The sequence below is a fragment of the Coenobita brevimanus genome, chromosome 71, assembly GCF_032717465.1.
Source record: "Coenobita brevimanus isolate Jiangsu-jjx chromosome 71, ASM3271746v2, whole genome shotgun sequence".
NCBI classification, from domain to species: domain Eukaryota; kingdom Metazoa; phylum Arthropoda; class Malacostraca; order Decapoda; family Coenobitidae; genus Coenobita; species Coenobita brevimanus.
In genome coordinates this window covers 21,371,616-21,386,658 of record NC_137024.1, presented here as the reverse complement: position 1 = coordinate 21,386,658, position 15,043 = coordinate 21,371,616, and the positions used below count along the sequence as shown (strand labels likewise).

At 49.1% G+C, this 15,043-nt stretch overlaps 1 protein-coding gene across 1 annotated transcript in view; it reads right to left on the bottom strand.

Moving 5' to 3' along the window:
* LOC145406698 (potassium voltage-gated channel subfamily KQT member 1-like) overlaps window positions 1–15,043 on the bottom strand; it is a 553,790-nt gene that overhangs the window by 95,653 nt on the left and 443,094 nt on the right. The window lies entirely within an intron of this gene.

Sequence of the window (15,043 nt, the reverse complement as noted above, 5' to 3'; positions counted from 1 at the left end):
TGAACATCTTCTACATCCATCCCCCATGCTTCAGCATTTCACCACACACGCCATCAATACCTGGGGCTTTCTCCATTTTGACTTTCTTCATTGCTTCCACAACTTCCATCCTACTGATTTCTTCCTCTCTTCTCACATCCCTCCTTTTTCCAGGCATTCCCCAGCCACTTATACTCGCATTACTTTCATTCTTTATGTTTAACAACTCCTTAAAGTGTTCTCTCTATCTGCTCAATTTTTCTCCCTTCTCCACCAGTAAACTACCATTTTTATCTTTCACTCCAAAACTAACCTCTTTGATACCCTGTCTAACTCTCTTTACCTCTTGCCAGAACATTTTCTTACATTCCCTCCACTTTACACTCAAATTTCTTCCAAAATCCTCATCAACTCTCTTCTTACTCTCTCTTACTAATCTTTTCACCTCTCTCTTCCTCTACATATAACTTTCTCTTCTGTCTCACAACTTCTTTCACACTCCTGTTTCTCATCCACTCACTTTTGTTCCCCAGCCTGTCTCACCTCTTCATTCCACCATACTGTTCCCTGCATCCCCTTTCGTCTTCTCTTCACCCCACACACCACCTCACATGCTGCACAGATTTGTTCTGTGAATATCTTGCACACACCTTCCACATCTCCCATCTGCTCCAATCCATATTTACCCAATCGCTGCTACACTTCTCTCTTACATTCTACATGCATATTGCATGAAGATATTGTCTGTTGTGGCCCTATCAACTAACATGACAAATAGTTCTGTATCCTTTGCCACAAGTACAACTGGTCATGCGATATTCCCAGCAAATGCCAATGTTGTGCTACTATTAAGCAGTCAGCATCAGCCTGATTTTGACAGCATGCAATGCCTTCAGATGTAAGCTGGTCCTTCAGCCTACTGATTAACTGTGACTTGTTGTTACGATCTGCAAAATGGAACGTTGATTGCCCGTGGCTGTGCTGAAATCAAACACTGTGTCTGCTCAGACATTTGAATCAGCGTGGTGGTTCTGTTCAGCTACCTTGGTTGACAGGGTAAGATTTGTAGCCATCAAAGCAGGCAGTGCATTCTCTGCCATAGTTATTGATAATGTGATTCACATACATGTCATACACATCATACGTGCAGTCCACAGGCGGTCACATTTTGTGCAAATGTCCCCCATCCACCACATAGTATGGCTTCTTAAGAGCTTCAGCGGATATTGGGACTACTGAAGCTTTCAGCACCTTGGCAAGACTACTTTTATTGTTGTTGCACATTGTACCCTTGTCAAATAGTGCTGGTGGCTGTTTGCTAAACTCATGTTTAAGGTGATTCTCCGTATCTGATTGCTTCTTTATCGCACAAGTGACCTGCATGAAGAGTAGTGTGGGGTTGACCTCAACGTCTTTGCCACAGACAGTGGCAGTACAGGTTGCAGCACCAATAGATATAACCTTGTTACTCCTTTTGAGCCTATCAGCATAATTAAGGCCAGTGATATGTGCAGCTGCATCCTCACCTGATTTGCAGCACAGTCTGCATTAACAGAAATACAGGGATACCCTGCTATACGATACGCATCTATGTGATACCCTGGATTAGTGATGGGTGTAGAAATACCACCCTACCCCATCTATCATAGGCCTATCCCCAGTTTTGCAATGGGTTCTAAGAGGTATCAAATGGGGGTGATCAGCTAAAAGTTTGAATCAGGCACCCTCCGCAGCAAACTAAGCCCTCCTTCCCGTCCACCAGAATGCACAGAAATGCTCACGCAGCCCCCACACCCATTGCTCACCCTGCGAGAACCCATATCATTCATCTCGCACTGCCTGTCACCAAGTGAGGATCTCTTGTATGCTCACCTACCCTGCATTGTTTTACATCACCAACATTATGCAAGTCGCTATCGTAGTTCATTATAACTGTATCTCAGCAGTGCCAGTAAGTAGGGCAGTGATACTAACCATGTGTGGTGTGTGATTTTGTGCTAACCATGTGTGGTGTGTCATTTTTGTGCTATATAAGTGTGATAATGTCAGGTCAGGGCACTGCATCTGGTGGGGCTAGTGTTGGTGCTAGTGGTGGTAGTGGTGACCCTAGTCAGGGTAAGCGGCCTGGTAGTGTTAGTGCAGGTGATGGTCCTGTGTAAGAGCATTTCAATGAAAGTGAAGTTAGACATTCTGAAATGGCATAACAAAGAAATGGGCACATGTGCCATTGCCTCGACTCTCCACCTGTTGCAGTCAACTGTCTTGACTATTATAAAGGAGGCTGCCACCATCAGGACTGCCTCAGGGGAGGTTGCAACCCTCAATGTCCCCTGTATCACCCGTCACAGGAAGCCAGTGATGGAGGAGATGGAGTGGATGCTCTGCACTTGAGTGGAGGATTAGAAGCAGTGGAGGGCGCCCATGAATCAGGCATTCATCTGTACCAAGGCACTCACCCTTTTGGGATTATTTAAAGTTGGTGAGGGGAAATTTGGATGCCAGTGAAACCTTTAAAGCCAGCCATGTCTGGTCTGATCACTTCAGGAAGTGGACAAACCTGCACAACATGAGTATGCCTGATGAGATGGCGATTCAGATGCAGTGGTAGCAGCAGCGTTCCCTGACGTGCTGAAACGAATTGCGGAGGGTGGCAACAGTGTAAAGTAAGTCTTGAACTTCGATGGGACAGGACTTTTTTGGAAGAGAATGTCCTCCAAGACATATCTTGCAATAGAGGAGAAGTCAGCATCAGGATTCAAGACTTTGAAGGCCAGACTTACACTTCTGCTGGGGGGCAATGCCAAAGGTGACCTAGTCTACCACTCAGTGAATCTGAGGCCTCTGATTGGCTTCATCAAGGAGTGACCGGGGGTAATCTGGAAGTTTAACAAGAAGGCCTGGCTGACGACTGACATTTGCTCTTACTACTTCCACCTGTACCTCTCTTGTGTCCTGAAGAGGTATGCCTCCAAGGAAAACCTAGCCAATCAATTCCTCTTGGTGGCAGACAACACATTTAGCCACCCTCCTGTGATGAAAGACTGGGCCAGCAACAACGACTTGGTGTTCCTGCCCCCCAGCATCACGTCGTTGTTGCAACCCATGGACCAGAGGGTGATTGCCACCTTCAAGGTCTACTACCTCTGGTGAACTACACAGCAGCTGGTGAGGGCGTTTGATAGCGACGATCGGACAACAGTGCAGTCCATCTGGCGGGGGTACAATATCAGGTATGCCATCGGGAACATCACGGATGCCTGGAGGGAGGTTAGCCAGGCCACCATGAACAGAGTTTGGTGCAAGCTGTGGCCGGAGCGTGTTCACTCATTCACCATCTTCCCTGAGGACATGCAAGCACTGCTGGTGGAATGGGTGCGGCTGGACATTGTACAGCTGTCGCACAAGGTGGGATTCGGTGAGGTGGACCAGGAGGACGTGGAGGAGGTCCTGGACAGCCACACAGAGGAGCTGAGTAATGAGGAGCTCCTCAACATGGAGATCAAACAAGCCCACCAAGAGGCACAGGAGGAGGAAGCCATAGCAGTGCCAGCCCTGAAAATAAAGATTCTAAAGAAGATGGTGGCACATGCTGACGAGGCCATCTCCTTGATAAAGATGAACAACCCTCTTCCAGGACAAAGCAAGGATCCAGCTGATCATCTGGAAGAGGGCATAAAGATGTACAGAGTGATGTTGGACGAGAAGAAGAGAGCGGCCAGGGAAACAGCAATCACTTTGTTCTTTATGCAAGACCCCACCACGCCATCACCCTGCAGAGGATCTCCCCAGCTGTCCATCAGCCGATGATCTCCCCAGCCCTCCACCAGCAGAGAAACCCAAGGTCTCCTCCCGTTGAGGACGTTATGCTTGGCACCTGGCGCTGAACCTCATGTCCAGCAGATCCCCATCTCCCTCCATGCCACCAATCACCACTGGTAGACTCCCTCACTCCATCACTACCTCCCTCACCCCAGCCTTGATCCCCAACCCCAACACACCTTCAGCCACTGTCTTTGTCTCCCTTGCCACCACGTGGGCCACTGCATTCTTCCTCACTACCATGTAAGCCATCACATCGGTCTCCCTTGCCACCTCGTCAGTCATTACATCGCATCCCATCGCCACATCATGAGTCATCTCATCAGACTCCATCACCATCCCCTGAGCCATCACATCAGTTTCCCAGTACCATCACCTCACCTTGCCAGCCTTCCCCTCCCATGACCCTTCCCTGGGGATGGGGTTTAAGGGCTTAGAGGAGGATGAGTGAGTGCAAGGGAGCACCACATGTCCCCTAGCCTCAGGGGGAATAGCAAGGATGATGGCCAGGACTGGACAAGGACTTAAAAGAAGTGATAAGAGCTATATGATATTTTCTGACCTATTTTTTATGATTTTCAGAGTTTATATGTTGGTTCTGGAGAGTTAGTAACAGGTTTTAGGCTTAGTTTAGCTCTCTTAAAAGTGTTAAGCCATGTAGACTGGCTAAAAACTTGTATTTTGACTCATCTGGGTGGGTTTAGGACTTGGCTGGGGAGGAATCCCAAGTCTCAAATACGCATCTATACAGTAATCCCTTTAAGACCTGGATGCCCAAATTCCGGACATTTTAGGCTTGTCTTTGGACACCAAAAATGGCCAAAAAACGTAAAAATGCAAAAAAAAAAAAAAAAGGCCGATGTGTTCATCCTTACTTTAAATTTGCTGCACGGTGACAAACAGCTGTGTTTTGGCGCGTAGTTACTCTGATGACCGTTAAAGCGCCCTGCATTCCTCCCCAGTTCCTGCCTACTCACCATCGTGACTACACGCTCGTCGCCATGGCTGCCCACGGCTCGTTTTTGTGAATGAATGGTGAATAAACTGCAATACCTCGCCACTAGACCACATGGGAATTTAGAGTGTTGTGCAGTGTTAGAATTCAGGATGCAAAGGATTAAGTGCAGAGTGCAACACTGGCACATTGCATCTGGCGTGGCACAAGTAACAAAAGAATGTGCAGTGTTAAACGGTTATAATTCACATTGCAAAGGATTAAGTCCAACACAACATTGGATTACTGTATGTGTTTCAAGTGCACCTTCACCACTCTCAGAGCCATAAAGGAGGTGGGCTAATCTTCGTGACGGGCACGGACGTGTCATAAATACCCTGTACACTTCTAAATATTTTCCATACTCACTTCTAATTTCTCATTCCCTGGTTCTTTTTCATTTATTTCATGGTTTCTGTCCCTATCTGTGTGAATAGGGTCTTAAATAGGTGCTATGCAGGTCTGATAGGGAGTTAGGTAGGTGGTTTTCAAAGTTAGGTTGGGTTAGGGTCCATAAGCACCTGTCCAGGGGGCATTTTCCCAAGTCCCAGACAAACCCAAGTCCCGGACATGCCTTTGGTTCTATTACGTCGGATCTTGGAGGGATCATTGTACTTTAATGTTAAATCTACCCCGTTATACAATGCCCCGCCTAGCGATGGTTTTTTTCTTAATGCATCCCATTGTAAAACCGGGGTAGCCCTGTATTTGCCATGACTCCAGTATCAATGCAGACCAGTCTCTCGTGGTATTCACCTGTGTGGGCAAATGGCAAATGGAGTGACAGATAATTCCAAAAGGTGAGAAAGTGTCTGCCATCATTTGCAATTGTGGATTCCCAAAGTCTGTGTGTCAGTTGACTGCCTGAGAGTATAGACCACAGAAAGCCTCTAGTGACTCACAAACATGAACTGTTTGTGGCAGGCATTTTATATATGATGGCATGATGTAATGTTCTTTGTACCATTTATGAGTCAGAACTGGCAACACTTTAGATACGGTAATAGCTTTTCATTAAGTCCATCCTTCAGATCAGCACTGTTATGCTAGGTGTTTTAAGGTCGATTCTCGACCCTAAAGCACCTGGCGATTGAGCCAGGATCCAGTTTCCAGATCGGAGCTAAATGCACAACGAGAAGAGCAGGACACAAAAACTCTAGGCAACAACCTTACACATATATTAACCAAGTCCCAACCTTTATACAATACAAATGAGAATGACACACAATACACTATTTATAGTTATTTGGGCTGGATAGACTGTATATAGGGTCCTGACTGGTTAATGAGTATCACGCAGGATACTGGACGGACACCGTATAGCACAGAATATCCACTATATATAATGGGTTGCTTAGGCTGGAATATCAGTCTGAATCTCTTATTAGGTACATTACAGTGACTCAGGTACTAATATAACACCATCTTATGCCTGGGCACAAGAATTATACTGTAGTCACTTTTAGGAGCAGTCACCATTACACTGAGCATGGCGAGGGACTCTGCTTGCGTTATGGGGACCGTGTGAGTCCCATGTGTCGGCCAGGTGTTGGTGGGTCCTTGTCAGATGTCCCTTCACTCAAGGGCAATGGGACGACCCTCAGTGGCAATGTCGTCAGTCGGAGGCTTTGGTCGGGTGTGGAGAGGGGCCCTTTACTTGAGGGGCCTGTTGGTGTGGTCTGGTCCTCTGGGCTGGAACCAAACATGCTGAGCAGGTGCTCTTGCCTGCACCTACTATGGGGAGAGGATTGCCTGGAGTTGGAGAGGGCACACTCTGGGGAAGTGGGGACACTGCAGGGAGTCCAGCGTCTGTGGTCTCCCTTCCGCTGGGATGCCGTCCGGGTAGGACTGTGGTGTCACCTTGGGCAGGAGTCCATCAGGGGGTTGTCGTCTTCGGACGCTGGCTGAACGGCACACGCTCCCATGGGCAGCACGAGGCCGTGCCACAGTCTCCAGGCCAAGGTGATCCTTATCAAGGCTGCCTTGGGGGAGGAGAGCAGGGGCAGGGTGGCTAGAGGCCGTTCCTCTCCTGCAGGCATGGCTGGAGGCCATTCTTGGTGCCCTGCAGGGGGAGTGACGTGCAGGCGAGGTGTGGGCAGAGGCCGTTACCTGCGTCTTACTCCCGTGGGCAGCTACAGGATGAGAGGGGATATACCCGGTTCTCCCCAGACATGGCCAGAAGCCGTTGCTGGTTCCTGCAGGAGGGGAGGGGGCAAAGCAGCACCCGAGCGGCTGGAGGCCGTCTCTGGTTTGGAGCGGCTGAGGCTGTCTCCTTTTAATGAGCGGCTGAGGCTGTCTTTTTTTGTATGAGCAGCTGAGGCCGCTCTACTTGTGAGCGGTGGAGGCTGTCTCTTTTTGTGCAAGTGGCGGAGGCCGTCTCCTTCCTATGAGCGGCTGAGGCCGTCTCTTTTTGGTGTGCGGCTGATACCATCATAGGGGTGCTGCTCGGAACTGAAAGTTTAGTCCCACCCTGAACCTGTCAAGGGTTAGTCCGGTTGGGAGGTAGTTCTCCCGGACTGAAATCTTCCCACTGGGTCTGTTGCGAGCAATATGGGCGCGGGACCGTAGGGGACATACGTCCCTCTAGCTGGGATTATCTGTGCTCCTTACCAGCCCCTCCATAGTCTCCTCCTGGGGTGGGGATCGCGACGTCTAGGTGATGGCCTGCCACAGCGGGTATTTCACCACCGTCTTTGGGGGAAAAGTCATGTCCCTGTGGCTGGAGGTAAAAAGTGTCAGTAGTGGCGGTGCTGTAGGCTGGTGTCAGGTGCTGGAGGAGGGTGGTCCGGTGTGTGGTGAGTAGGTTTAGGTCCTGGTGAGCGGCATAGGTGATGTAGAGGGTGGAGGCTTGATAGATTGTGTGGAGGAGTTGAAGGAGATGGGGTCCACGGATGCATTATTTCCTCCTGTAGGCCAGGAACCAGGTGGCTCGCCATACTGTCATGACTGTGGTGGTCGTTGTCTGGTGGAACTTAGCTGAATGCTGGTGATCAGCGAGGTGGTGGAGGTTTTTCGTGTGGGCGTGGGTAGTGAGGAGGGAGTGAGGCCTCGTGGTGCAAGGGTCAGGTGAGGTGTTTGAGGGCATGGGGTAGGTGCCTCTTGAGGTGGTGGAGAGGGTCGGACATGGGGGGCATGGTGGGAGCCTGTAGGTGCTGTCGCAGGGGCAGGAAGAGGGGGTTTTCCCCACAGATTCTTTCGTGGGGCAATATACCATTGTCTCGGTGGCAGGAGTTGATTCCCCACTGCACAATTTTGAAGTGGGCCAGCCAGTTCTCGTTCTTGGTTTCCTCTGTTCGGGCTTGCACCTGGTTCATGAGAATGCGGTGGCTCCTCTCGCAAATGCCGTTGCCTTGGGGCTAGTATGGGGGTGAGTGTGACAGGTGGTAGCCAAAGGTAGTTGTGAGTTCCTGCCATACGGCACTGGTGAACTCAGAGGCATTGTTGGAGTGTAAGGCCTGTGGAATCCCGAAGTAGGAGAAGACGTGGCGGACCAGTGCTTCAGCCACGGCTACGGCGTGGTGTTCCTTGGCCGGACAGGCTATGAGGAACTTTGAGTAAGTATCTACAAAAGTGATGATACCCTTGTAGCCAGATTTGGGTGATAGGGGGCCCACTACATCAACAGATACTCGTTGCCAGGGTCTATGAGCAGAGACGTTCCCTGACGGGCCTGGGGTGCGGGTGGCATCCTTGCCTTGCTCACAGGCTCAGCAGGACTGGGTAATTTGCCTGGCTAGGTTGGAAGGGTTAGGGGTCCAATACGTGTCGTTAAACACCTGTAGCAGTTTCTTGATGCCCGGGTGAATTCCATTATTGGAGCGCAGGTACATCAGTGTCTAGGGCGATGTTGGGGTCGAGCACAATGTGTCCCGATGGGGTGAACAGATGGTCGCCCTGCTGGTGGAGCTTTGAGAGCAGGTGGAGTGACAATCACTGTGGTCGTTCTCTTTTGTGCCATTGTTGTAGGAGTTCGAATTCACTGCGGATGGAGCTAATTGGCAGTCGGGATAGGGCATCAGCATTAGTGTGTAGCTTGCCAGGGTGGTAGGAAACTTCACAGTTAAATTCTTCTAGTGTTTCCCCTCCATCTAATGAGCTGGGCATTATGCGTGTCAGATTGCCTAAGCCACTGGAGCGATTGGTGGTTGGTGATGTTTGTCCCTGACAAATAGGCCCAGAAGTGTCCGAGGGCCCAGACGATGTCCAGGCATTCCCTTTTTATAGCAGTGTAATTCCTTTCGGCCTGGTTGAACGTGCGGCTGGCATAGGTGATGATGTGTTCTCACCCCTGCTGTACCTGGGCGAGGACAGCACCAATTGCCATGAGGGAGACATCCGTGTACAGACGGAAGGGCAAGGTATAGTCGGGGAAGGCTATGATTGGGGCGGTGATTAGCTTGTTCTTCAGATCCTGGAAAGCAGCTCTCCGTTCATCGTCCAAGTGAAAAGCTCGCCCTTCTTGATTAAGTTGTGGAAGGGTTTGGCGATGTCAGCGAACCCTCTTATGAAGCGCTGATAATATAAGATGAGGCCTAGAAAGGCACAGACTTCGTGAACGTCTCAGGGCAGCGGGACATCTGCAATGGCCTGCAGTTTATCAGGGTCGGGCGAAATGCAGTCCTTCGAGATGATGTGCCCGAGGAAGGTGATGGTTCAGGCTGCGAGGACGCACTTGGAGGGCCTTAGTTTGAGGCCTGCCTGACGGATGCACAGAAAGGCTTTCCTGAGACTTAGGAGGAGATCGGCCCATGTTTTGCTGAAAATAATGACGTTGTCCAGGTAGGTCAGGCAGATTTCCCAGGTGAGGCCACTCAAGATAGACTCCATCAACCTAGAGAAGGTGGCAGGGGCATTGCAGAGTCCAAAGGGTAGGATGTTGAACTCACAGTGTTTCCCATTGCTAGTGGAAAACACCGTCTTCGCCCTGTCCTCAGGGTGTACTGTACAGGGACCTGCCAATATCCTGACTGAAGGCCTAAGGTCGAGAACCACAAGGCCTCATGTAGGGAGTCAAGGAAGTCATCTATTCTGGAAAGGGGTGTGGCGTCCTTGGTCGTGACATCGTTCAGTCGCCAGTAGTCTATGCAGAACTGCATGATCCCGTCTTTCTTTTTTACTAGGACAACAGGGGAAGACCATGGGCTGGTGAAGGGTGACACAACACCGGCATTGAGCATGTCCTGAACCTGCTGTCTTCCTCATCCCACTGTAATGGATTTTTTTGCTAGGATGGTTGGTGAATGGGGAGTCCAGTTGTATGTATTTCGTGTGTCAGGGAGGTGGTGTGGCCGATGTCGGTAGGGTCTGATGTGAATAGGTCTTGAAAGTCCAGGAGGAGGCGGCGGATGCTATCCACCTGGTGGGGGGAGAGATGATCATGTACGGGTGGTAGGGTGGCAAGGGATGGGGAAGAGGGGAGGGCAGCGCAGGGCTTGGTTTTTTCCATCTCTCCTACCATTAATCCCTTAGGTAGTGTGAGGGGGGTGGGGGACATGTTGGCTATTCTGACTGTGGTGACGTGGGGGGGAAGGAAGGTAGGGGACAGCAAACAGGCCGAGAGGGTCCCGAGTGGTAATTTGGGGGAAAACAGGACAGAGGCGCCAGTAGGCCTGTCCATGTGGAGCCAAGCCTCATGGTAGGGAGGTATTGTTAGGGTGGATGCAATGGTTGCTGGGAAGGTGGGGTGTGGGGGCTGGGGGATGGGAAGAGGGGGGCAAGGGGGGGAAGAGGAGGGGGAAGGTGAGGGGAGTGGGGGGCCTGCACGTGCACATACGTTGGGGGGAAGGGGGAGGGGAATCCGGAGGATTCTGAAATTGGAGCTGCCGCTTGTGACAATGTTTGTGCATAGCTTCTGCAAACGATCCAATCCCAGGTATCCATCATACATGCAGCAGGTGGACTTGAACACAATAAATTTGTGTTAGATGGAGTCTTGTTGGTGGGTGTCAGCACGTAGGGCCCGGGTTTCCCCATGGATGGGTAGGGGGCCATCTCCTGTGTCCACGAGATGAGCTGACATAGGGAAAAGCGGGCCAAAAGCCGACCTGTTATGGGAGAAGAGATGACTGTAGAGGCAGGATCTGGCTGCTCCTGTGTCGACCAGTAGCCTCACTATTACCCCATTCAGTCTCATCTTGCAGACTAGGGGGCAGTATTTCTGAGAGGTGGCCCCCGCCACTGTGGGGAGATGCAGGGGCGGCCCTAAAAATCCAGCTGCAGCAGGGTCTCATCCTCCTCTGGTTCCACTTCCCCAGGCTATTACCCTGTTCAGTCTCATCTTGTAGACTGGGAAACGGTATTTCTGAGAGGTGGCCCCCGCCACCGTGGGGAGGTGTGGGGGCAGCCCTAAAATCAAGCTGTAGTGGGGTCTCACCTTCCTCTGGTTCCGCTTCCCTGGGGTCAATATCCTCTGTGGGTGCGGCATCGTCCTTGGAGCCCTCATTATCAAGGGAGGAGACTTTTTGTCATTCCTGGATGGCTAGGGACCATCTGGCAGCTTTTAATTGCTCTCTGACGTTGTGGAATGGACACCAGTGGCTGCAAGCGGTAAATTCCCACGGGTTAATGGAAATTAGGTTTTAGTTTTCCTTGAGGTTGGGGCACTTGCTGGTGGGGTGTGCCCTTGGTAGGCTGGGCATTGATGTGGTGTGGGCCGAGGGCAGCCGAGGTTTGTTGGGGAGCACTGGTCTCCGAGTAGGGAATTTACTGACTGCGTTGGTTTGTTGATGGGTGTAGCGAGAGATCAGGAGGCACTGTATGAGCTGGAGGTCTTGATCTAGGTCAGTGAAGTCTCTTTTATCCGAAAGTCATGGGACTTTCAAAGTTTTGTTTAATCAATTTTTTCGGATAAAAGATACTGTAATCATATGTAGGATACAAGGGAACAATACTGTACTCGCCCATCACCCATTTTTGGCGACGTCTAGCCCACCACCATCACCAGCTTCCCAAAAACCACTCAACCATCACCAAAACACTTAATACGCTGTAGTAACTACGTATGTATCTGCACTTTTGTAACTGTAGTAAAAACTGTCAACTTAAATAAATCTTCACTCAGATAAACTTAAATAAACCTTCACCACATCAATTATATAATTCACTGTAAGCAATTTGATGTCTTAACCCCTATCCGCCGGCTGACATGTATGCACGACAGGATTCAGGGCGAGGAGGGCCGCCGGTTGACTTGATATACTGCACTCACCTTCCCACCACTGTTTGAGTGCAGGACCATTTTCTGTGATACCTACGGGGTAGTTAGGACCCCCAGGTACCCAGCAGTTGGGTGGTTCAGTCTGTGCTCGGTAGTGGTAGCGAGAGGAGTCATGTCATCTTCCTTGACATCGTCCGATTCTGTCCCACTGCATGAAGGGCTGATTGCCTCATCAACCCCCGCGAAAATTCAGCCCTTAGTGCCACGTAAAGGTCTTAGTGATAGTGCCATAGGACGTGCCCTTGACGATACTGTCTCCTCTCGTACACTCAGCTAGAGTACGTCCTCTGAGGAGAAAAAAAGCTACAACATGGAGAGAAAGCTCTCTCGTCCTCCAACTCCTACTCGCCCTCCGACATCAGAGAGGGCTCTCCGACTTCTCCAGGAGGAAGGAACAGTCTATGAGAGTGATGATTTCGGTGATGAGGAAGCGCAAGATGACCCAGGACATCAGGAAAGTGACGCGGACCTGGAGGTCATCTGCAGAAAAAAACGCAGCAGAGCTGTTTCCCCCACACTCTCGCCGCCTGCTTGCCGACGTATCTTCCTCCAGCGCTCTCCCACACCTCAGCCTACCACTTAAAGGGCAGAATCTCCACAATCAGGCCCTTCGGGAATGATATGAGAACTGAGCAGGTATGTGGGGAAGTGTAAATAGTGTACAGCAGTGCAAAAGTTTGTGTATTTTCATAAATGAGTGAAATGTGTGATATTATAAGTGAATTATAGAAAGTGCTAAGATATAAGTATTTTATAAGTTCTACAAGTGCATATAAGTGATTTATAGTAAGTGCAATACAGGAGTTGATACTGTTTATTGGATATTGGTTAGAAAATTATTGGATATACCTTGAGTTTGCCTACGGTATTTGTTACCTGAAAGAAAACCACTTGTGAGCGGGCCACAATGAACAATACCTGCTTCGCTATACCTAAATTATTTCACTCAATACTCAGGGGGATTGTGTCAAATATGAGCATCAGTGTATCTGTGATGTGAAGTGCAAATAATGTTAGTTGTGTAAAACATTTATATGATTTTCACTATAACCCTGATTAGTACAAAGCAGTCTGATTTACAGTGCAAATAATTACCTCATACTCTACGATCATGCGTGAAAGAGCAACAGCAGTTACTTATCAAAGTGTAATTACCCGTAATCGTGATGTAAAGTGCAGTTCTAAGTGTCTTAGTAAAGGAGAAATATGAACGAGATATTTCCTTTCCTACACACCTACTGTACAAGGCATAGTGGCATGATGGTGTGGGCGGTAAATCCTTGGGTAAGCCACATGAACCGGGGGGTGACTCATTTTCACGGCGGTGAGTAAGGAGGAGTAGAAAAAACGAGTGGAATATTCCGCATTCCAAGGACTCACGGGCAGTGTTACAATCACAACTCCAGTCAGTGCTGCCAACGCTAGCCGGCCGGGCCAAGGCCATTGCCAGTGGCGCATGCTCGAAGCCTCCTGCCAAAACATGAAAAACCACTCGTGTTCAACTCATCCTTACTCATCGACGGGACCACCTAGAGGCCTCGGAATACCTTCGTTGGAAAGAGGAAGAATTGGTGAGTCTTATGAACTTTCATTGAATTCTCTAGCTATTATAGTTTGTCAGATATAAGGGTTTGAAGTAAGGGTATTTTTTCCAAAATCTCGGAAATCGCCCGTAGGGAGGAGTGTGCAGCTGCCGAGAACCTCCCGGTGGCTAAGGGTTAAACCTAATTTTTTTTCTTCATATTTTCTGTTTCCTTTTTCAATCATTTCCAACCAATGCTTGCTCTAGCGACTAGCGGAGCAACCGTAAACTAACTCTAGTGGCACGAAACAAGCCCGCCATGTTTGAATTTTCGGATAGATTTAAGATTTTTGCAGCTAACTGAAATGAGAACGTTTTAGTAAAACACGGTTAATGGCATATTATGGTTAAAAGAATTTTGGATAAAAGAGACTCCACTGTAAAATGTTCTTTAACCATGCTGGGGAGGACCCGTAGTAGTATGTTGAATGTGTGTTGCTAACAGGTTAGCACATCTGTTTCTGGGTATGCGACAGTGACAAGTCGCATGGTCTGGATGAGTGTGCCATCCAGGTTTCCGTCGTAAGATAAATTATCGAGTTGTGAGAGTGCCACAACTCTTCCTAGTGATGGCATGATAGCCTATATCACTATTTTGGTAAAGTTTGCCCGTGTTAGCTCTGGGACAACTTTGGGTGTGATGCTGGCTGCTGCTTTGCCCAGGAGGGGTAGAGTGACTGCAATTTTTTGTTTGTCACCCTCAAACCCTATGTCCAGCAGCGGTTTGATTATAGATAGGTATGTGTGTATGTCGTATTGTTGTTGGTCAAATTTGGGTGACTGTACGGGCAGTTTCATTGCCATTTTGTTGTTGTCCCATTTTGCCTCTCCCTGTATTCTGCCCGGGTCAAGAACCACCACTTGCCACCAGTGTTAGCTAGGTGTTTTAACCCACCCCATCCTGACCACTTTTCCACCACTGACTCCCCCCAATCCCGACCATTTTTGGAAAAATTTTTTTTTTGCTCAAACCTTTGCTTTTGGTGAGAAACGTCAAAAAATCAAAGAGAAATCGCTCACCTGAGGTTTATAATACTTGAAACAGGTAGCAGTACCTCCTCACCTTACTGTGTTTTCTATCAGGCTGGCTCCAAAGAAAACGAGTTCTATGGGAGTGTAACCATTCCACACCACTCATAAACTGTATTTATTTATTTATGTGGTACGAATTTATATGCAGTACGAGAGAATATTGGTTTTCACACAGTAATATAGGGAATATAAGCATTGTTTCATTCATGAAACACATCAACATACCTGACCTTTTTGGCGACATTACCTGATCATCATTTCTGACTGTTTCTTCCTCTAATGCTATGTAAAGTTTGTCCTCCACATTGTCATCGATTGGGGAATCACTCTGGCCCTGAATTTCGTACCATGGCATGACATGGCTTTACTGGGCAGGTCACTGGTAACAGGTGAATTGCTGAGACAATGGCATGCAGGGAGG